This window comes from Sander lucioperca, chromosome 6, assembly GCF_008315115.2.
Source record: "Sander lucioperca isolate FBNREF2018 chromosome 6, SLUC_FBN_1.2, whole genome shotgun sequence".
Lineage (NCBI taxonomy): Eukaryota > Metazoa > Chordata > Actinopteri > Perciformes > Percidae > Sander > Sander lucioperca.
The window spans coordinates 21,895,431-21,901,650 of NC_050178.1; the positions used below are offsets into that span (position 1 = coordinate 21,895,431).

A 6,220-nucleotide genomic window follows, 5' to 3' on the forward strand; every position below is an offset into this window, starting at 1 on the left:
GTGTGTTTTTCACATCATCCCTAATATGTGCAAAATAATAAGTGCATTTCTCAGAACAATTTGTACAAACTGCAATATACAATAGATATGTTTCTAAAGCTAGTCAGTCACTAAAAATCCTTAGTACATCTCTCAAAAGTAAATATTCATGCCAATGATCATGTCAGTGTCATCAGAATGATAAGTCATTGAGTCATTGTTTTTCACAGCTCGTGCTACTTTATAAAAGAAAAAAACAAAATAATTCACAGTAAGAAAAAGACAAGGGGCACACAGGGAAAAAAACTAAATTAGAAAGAAACACAGGAAACACCCCTAAGGCACACCGGATATTTTCCCTTGCAATGCAACGTGGAAAGAATCTTTTGGAATGCCTCTGCAGGCGTCTACTGTGATGTCCTCACATGCTGCATCCATTGCAGCCAGCAGGGTCATGTGTGTGTGTGGCTGACGATCGTACACCTTCCACCTCCATGCTGAAAAGAACTCCTCAATTGGGTTAAGGAATGGTGAATAAGGTGGAAGGAATTCTATGAGCATCCTCGGGTGGGTCACAAACCATTGCCTTATGATGTTTGATCGATGGAAACTCACATTTTCACAAATGACCACATACTTTGGCAAATCCTCTCTAAACATATGGGATTATTTGTGTGTCTTTAATTCCAAGCAAAACTTCTCAAGTATCAAACCAAAAACACTAACTCAAGCAAAAAGTCTCACCTCAAAGGTCAAACTTTAAACTTGCAAACAAAACATGGGTGTAGTTGTAAACTATTGGTCTTATATTAGTTTGATATTATGTCCTTTTGTTTCCAGTTCCCTCTGCTTCTTTCTCAATGATCAGTCTCTCCATCACGTTTGTAGTTCTGCTCCCAGCTTTCTCGTTGGCGCTTCCAGAGTCTTTGTTTGCGATTCTGACACAAAACTCTCGCGTGGACGGGTCTTACAGGGGTGCGTCCTCATTGGCTAATGAGTGTTAAGGAAAGTTTGAGTGACAGCTCAGCCTCCGTGCAGGTAAACTAACATTAGAGACTCAGAGTCTGGTCTGGAGGACACAAGCCACTCCACAGCGGATTACTGCAAGATTAATAAAGTGTAAGTATTGATCATATATATTATCTGTGATCTACGTTGCAAGCATGGTTACTGGACGTTTGTTGTTTTAAGTTACTAGCTAGCTAGTAAAGCTGTTTAAGTTAGCATTTAACGTTAGCTAACTGCTAACGTTATGTAAAACTTGTAGCCAGCAGCTACGTTACTGAGCTAATTAGCCATGGGAATCATGTATTCTTCGTGAGGCCTTCCTCAATGGAGCTGTATTAATGACCGTCTTCTCTCTGTAGAGACCTGCAGGACCCGAGCAGAGCTACGATGCTCTCCCAGGTAACGTTAGGTCAGTAACGTAGTTATATTATGGTCTGTTAGGAAAAATGATTATCCAGCTAACTACAAATTGTTGTGGTTGCTATTGGCCTGATAATACACAATACTAATATTGGTTAAGTTGTACAATGTAGAAGCTGTGAATGTAATATTATATCTAGAGGTTGACACATACAGTAGATATGCAGTGTTAGCACTGCTTAACTGGTTCATCTTTATAGTTTTGTGCTCATCTGTACTTTCCTAGATATGACAAAGACTGGCTATCCTAACTCTAATTACATGTCTTCTGTTGCATTTACAAGCAGGTCAGTATAGGGTAAACGTTCATAGTGTTTTTAAAGCCTACACATTTTCTAATGGCTACTTAAAAGCAAGTTATTTTAATTGTAAATCACCCAATCTTAGAAGCCGCAGTTATCAATATGAACTTTGTTACCATTTGATTTGTGTAAGGAAGTTTGTTATAATTTTCTATCACAGCTCACATCAGGCAGCAGGCAGTCCAACCAGGAGGACGTGGTAGCAGCAGTCCAACCAGGAGGACGTGGGAGCAGCAGACCAACCAGGAGGACGTGGGAGCAGCAGACCAACCAGGAGGACGTGATAGCAGCAGACCAACCAGGAGGACGTGGGAGCAGCAGACCAACCAGGAGGACGTGATAGCAGCAGACCAACCAGGAGGACGTGGTAGCAGCAGACCAACCAGGAGGACGTGGGAGCAGCAGTCCAACCAGGAGGACGTGATAGCAGCAGACCAACCAGGAGGACGTGGGAGCAGCAGTCCAACCAGGAGGACGTGGGAGCAGCAGCAGCAGACCAACCAGGAGGACGTGGTAGCAGCAGCAGCAGACCAACCAGGAGGACGTGGTAGCAGCAGTCCAACCAGGAGGACGTGGGAGCAGCAGTCCAACCAGGAGGACGTGGGAGCAGCAGTCCAACCAGGAGGACGTGGGAGCAGCAGTCCAACCAGGAGGACGTGGGAGCAGCAGTCCAACCAGGAGGACGTGGGAGCAGCAGTCCAACCAGGAGGACGTGGTAGCAGCAGACAACCAGGAGGACGTGGGAGCAGCAGTCCAACCAGGAGGACGTGGGAGCAGCAGTCCAACCAGGAGGACGTGGTAGCAGCAGTCCAACCAGGAGGACGTGGGAGCAGCAGTCCAACCAGGAGGACGTGGTAGCAGCAGACAACCAGGAGGACGTGGTAGCAGCAGTCCAACCAGGAGGACGTGGGAGCAGCAGTCCAACCAGGAGGACGTGGGAGCAGCAGTCCAACCAGGAGGACGTGGGAGCAGCAGTCCAACCAGGAGGACGTGGGAGCAGCAGTCCAACCAGGAGGACGTGGTAGCAGCAGACAACCAGGAGGACGTGGGAGCAGCAGTCCAACCAGGAGGACGTGGGAGCAGCAGTCCAACCAGGAGGACGTGGTAGCAGCAGTCCAACCAGGAGGACGTGGGAGCAGCAGTCCAACCAGGAGGACGTGGGAGCAGCAGTCCAACCAGGAGGACGTGGGAGCAGCAGTCCAACCAGGAGGACGTGGGAGCAGCAGTCCAACCAGGAGGACGTGGTAGCAGCAGACAACCAGGAGGACGTGGGAGCAGCAGTCCAACCAGGAGGACGTGGTAGCAGCAGACAACCAGGAGGACGTGGGAGCAGCAGTCCAACCAGGAGGACGTGGGAGCAGCAGTCCAACCAGGAGGACGTGGGAGCAGCAGAGGGAGAGGAGCCTTCAGTCTCTCTGTGGAGGAAACACTACGTGTGCTAAGGCTTCTAACAGCCAGGGTATAGACCAATAGAGTATGTATTGATCATATTTTGCTGAGATACTCAATGAACACTTACAATAACCTTTTTCTTAAGATTTCATTGGTGTACTTGTAGTTTCTAAGTCCATTGTATGTCAGTATATCCTACTACAGTACACTGTCCTGTAATTTAATTTGTGGTTACATTGTTTTACTGGAATTATATTTTAAAATGCACATCATATATTAAAACACTTTTTTTTTTACATTCACCCTTATCTGTTTGGTTCATCATATAATACAGGACATAAGGTTGAGACTGTTATGCTTTATTTTTAGTCCAATATAAAACCTCACATATATAATGGATATTTGAACGTATTTTGCTGGGGCCCCGGTGGTAGAAGAAGCTGGAACTCAGTGTCAGTCATTATTTGCAGTACATCACAGGTCAGGATCAGTTTTTCATCACCAACAATACACAAACATACTGAGTAATTGGGTTATGTATATATTTCACATATTCAGTTTCACCTAAGGCAAGCTGTATTTCTCTGCTGACTTGTGTCTGCAGCAACACTTCTGAGGGTGGTGCAGGAATATCACACACAACTCCTGGACGCCTGGGATCATCTGGTCTCCTGAGCTCACTGATGGCCCACCGCTCCAGTCTGGACGACAGCCTCTTTGAAGGGCTGGGATGTGGCTGTAGTCCTTCACTTCCTTGACTTCTTATTGTAAAGCTTGAAGTACCTTATTGGATGATAAAAAGTTTGAAATTAACTCAATAATAAATAATTCTAATAGAAACAATTGTCTAGCTTTCCTGAACACTACTGGAACACTTATTTCTGGAATATTATTGATCACCCTTTCTAGATCCCTACCTCCACGTTGACTACATGTGTAAAGTAAGATATGGCTTCATGTTGAATTTAGCCAGCCACCAGGACACATGCACATCACATCAAACCATAAGGATCACTAAGCAAAGTCTTTGTCAAGGGCCTGGTGGGTTAGTTAAAGTACATAGTTTGGACAGTAGTTACAATATGTATTAAATCTAAATATTGTTGACATTTACAGCGCTAAAATATACAAGAAATAAGTCCGTTATCTCCCATCTTGAAGTAGTGCAAAGAAAGAAGAAACAGTGTGTAGAGATGGAACATTATCTACTGTATGTGTCAACCTCTAGATATAATATTACATTCACAGCTTCTACATTGTACAACTTAACCAATATTAGTATTGTGTATTATCAGGCCAATAGCAACCACAACAATTTGTAGTTAGCTGGATAATCATTTTTCCTAACAGACCATAATATAACTACGTTACTGACCTAACGTTACCTGGGAGAGCATCGTAGCTCTGCTCGGGTCCTGCAGGTCTCTACGGAGAGAAGACGGTCATTAATACAGCTCCATTGAGGAAGGCCTCACGAAGAATACATGATTCCCATGGCTAATTAGCTCAGTAACGTAGCTGCTGGCTACAAGTTTTACATAACGTTAGCAGTTAGCTAACGTTAAATGCTAACTTAAACAGCTTTACTAGCTAGCTAGTAACTTAAAACAACAAACGTCCAGTAACCATGCTTGCAACGTAGATCACAGATAATATATATGATCAATACTTACACTTTATTAATCTTGCAGTAATCCGCTGTGGAGTGGCTTGTGTCCTCCAGACCAGACTCTGAGTCTCTAATGTTAGTTTACCTGCACGGAGGCTGAGCTGTCACTCAAACTTTCCTTAACACTCATCAGCCAATGAGGACGCACCCCTGTAAGACTCGCCCACGCGAGAGTTTTGTGTCAGAATCGCAAACAAAGACTCTGGAAGCGCCAACGAGAAAGCTGGGAGCAGAACTACAAACGTGATGGAGAGACTGATCATTGAGAAAGAAGCAGAGGGAACTGGAAACAAAAGGACATAATATCAAACTAATATAAGACCAATAGTTTACAACTACACCCATGTTTTGTTTGCAAGTTTAAAGTTTGACCTTTGAGGTGAGACTTTTTGCTTGAGTTAGTGTTTTTGGTTTGATACTTGAGAAGTTTTGCTTGGAATTAAAGACACACAAATAATCCCATATGAACAGACCCCTCTCATCATCAGGGAAGAGAGCCCTGTAGAGAGTCTCTAAAAAGTTGAGTAGATGCTGGGTGTTGTATGACCCTATAAGGGGCATATGGGTTAGGCTGTTTGATACTCATCTGGTTTCTATGCAGCATCCTGTCAGTGGTTGAGATGATAACCGTATGGATGTTTTCAAAGACATCGTTGTCATCTATAATGGTCCTTTGTATTTCCCTGAGTCTCATGGCATTGTTTACTCGGACCATGATGCAAATAGCCTCCCCCTGTCGAGGTGTAAAAAGGCGTCCTCTGCCACCGGTTTGAGGTAATCTTGCAGTCCTATGTGGGGAAAAATGCAGTGATGCATCGCACAATTTCACATAGACAAAAACTATGCGAACACACATTTTACTGTAAAACATACAGGTGGGTGCATGTAAGGTGCAGTATGTATCTGTATAGAGTATATTTCTGTATGCTGTGAAATACAAGTGGACTACTGTAATATGAAGCATTGTAGGAAGTATACAGTATACTGCTTATATACAGTAACAGTGCACTGTACATTGGTGGACATACCTGTTCTCTCTTCGAAACGTCTGAACTATTGAGGACACGGTTGATCTCCCAACATTCGGCTGCATCCTTCGACCTGCCTCAGCCATTGTAAGGCCATGATTGACAACATGGTCTACAATAGTGGCCCTTATGTCATCAGATATGCGCCTATGTCCTCTTCTGCCTCTTCCTCTGTTTTGCCTTCCACCACGCATCCTTGCTCCTCTTCTTCCTCCTCCTCTTGGCTGTTGACCCTGTTCGTTTCCTGGTCCATCCATTATTGGAAAATTGCAGCTCTGTGTTGTGGTCTGTCTGTATATGCTTGCCAGTTGATTGTTCATGAGATGCACCTTTGAGCAATTTAGACAACTGGTTGATTATTGGTTGAACTAACACTTTACATTCCTTCATGAGTGAGGGTCAATTTCACCTGCACGATTCAT

The 6,220-nt window shown here is 44.2% G+C and overlaps 2 long non-coding RNA genes across 2 annotated transcripts; one reads left to right on the top strand and one right to left on the bottom strand.

Moving 5' to 3' along the window:
- Positions 1-843: 843 nt before the first annotated feature.
- On the top strand, positions 844-1,914 carry LOC116051146. The gene is made up of 3 exons (XR_004105284.2): positions 844-1,098; positions 1,347-1,396; positions 1,870-1,914. It is a non-coding gene; the product is annotated as an uncharacterized LOC116051146 (long non-coding RNA).
- Positions 1,915-3,650: 1,736 nt separating this feature from the next.
- Positions 3,651-4,872, bottom strand: LOC116051145. The gene is made up of 3 exons (XR_004105283.2): positions 4,775-4,872; positions 4,477-4,526; positions 3,651-3,884 (listed from the first exon to the last, which is right to left on the bottom strand). It is a non-coding gene; the product is annotated as an uncharacterized LOC116051145 (long non-coding RNA).
- Positions 4,873-6,220: the final 1,348 nt, after the last annotated feature.